This window comes from Frankliniella occidentalis, unplaced genomic scaffold (genome assembly GCF_000697945.3).
Source record: "Frankliniella occidentalis isolate FOCC.00 unplaced genomic scaffold, Focc_3.1 Scaffold19, whole genome shotgun sequence".
Classification (NCBI taxonomy): domain Eukaryota; kingdom Metazoa; phylum Arthropoda; class Insecta; order Thysanoptera; family Thripidae; genus Frankliniella; species Frankliniella occidentalis.
In genome coordinates, this window is record NW_026267149.1 from 2,757,601 (window position 1) to 2,759,260 (window position 1,660).

A 1,660-nucleotide genomic window follows, 5' to 3' on the forward strand; every position below is an offset into this window, starting at 1 on the left:
ATTTCCTCTCCGATAACAGTCCTTAAGAGGAAAGTGCGAGTTTTTCGTATTGCTCTCGGGCCGACTGGACTGTATAATAATCCCCCGGTTTCCGAAATCAGTTTCAAAAATTTGATCGTTGATCTCAGGAAGAGAACAAGTCATAGCAGCGATACGTGAAGTCACAAGTCACATGGGAAATACGCACGTGGGCGTACCTCTCAGTGACGAGGTGACGGGGACGTACTGAACAAGACATCGTTGCGGAGACCTCCCGAGCGTTACAATTTAACAGATTATTTGGGAGATATGGTTCACTTTTTCGGCAAACGCCGATTGTTGTCGGGTAGGGTGATTCCTTCTAAAACATACTGCGTAGAATTAAATGCCATTATCTGCAGGGAGTTTTAATTTAATAGAAAAAGCTGATTTTGTGGGAGACGCGCTGACTGAAACGCCATCTAGCGGCAGTCAATCGCGGGCTTCGCGTCGGGGTGGCCGAGGTTAAAGAAAGGAGGTGATTGGTGTGGGGTGGTGTGGCGTCAGTGTAGTAGTAGTCCGAACCCACGTCTCCTTCCACGACACTGTGGCAGTCACGAATTTGTGGGAAATTTGCAGCCGCCGCAAGGAGATTTGCAGGCAGTGGGATGCGCAAGTACACTTTTCTGCCCACGGCCACGGGATTCCCTCGTCGGGCTGGGGATATTCGCAGACGGTGGGTGCCGAACGGACCCTTTCTAGCCCACGTCGGGAAATTTGCAGTCAATGAAGTCAGTAAATTCACTTGCGTGGGCAGGAAAGGATCCTTTCACAGCGCAAGTGGCATGCAAAGGATACTTCCCATTCCAATAGGTAAATTCCCAACCCATGTACTGCAAATCCCGAACCTTTGTACATGAAATTTCCCCACCCAGTAGCTAGTAAAATTACTAATATTTTTTACAGTGAACGGTGTGCAACTGCTGTACGTTTCGGAAGTTTGAACACCAATTGATGTATAATATAGTAAGACACCACGAAGTGTCTAGAAAATGCACACTTGATCTTAAACGTCAATTGACGTGCAAAATTAAACACTTGTTTTACCAGTGCCAGGCAAATAGCTACACACACAGCACTGAAACTCAATGGAAGGGCACTATCCCATTTTGAGCTGCGACAAAAGTCGGGGTCGGGAGCATTTGACGAACGTAAAGTGCCCGAAAAGAAATATTTTTCTCAGTGCAGAACGTGATAAAATAAGACCGTCAAAGAAGACGGAAGGTGAAGGGGATTAAAAGGGCGGGCGCGCGCGTAGGGCAGACGAAAGCGACCCAGCGAATTTCTCTCTGAGAAGGAGAAGCAGGGGTGGGTTGGCATTTTGGACATGACACTTCTCTGAGCGGCAGCAGCAGACCTCGCGGGGGGATAAACACCGGGCGCTGCACAGAAGATAATGAAAACGGAGCCGGCCAGCAGCAGCGAGCGAGTGGATTTGGAGTCGCCCTTCCTGCCCGCCCCGCCCCGCCCGGCCCGCGGCGAGATAAACAAGCGATGGACCGAAGGTCACAACTCATCCGCGAGAGATTCACACAATTTATCATCGCGTCGCCATTTCAGCGCGCTGCACTTGGGCGCATTGGCGGTGCCTCTGATAAATGTGGCCATCGCAGTCAATTACAAAACCGGACAAAAAGGGTGG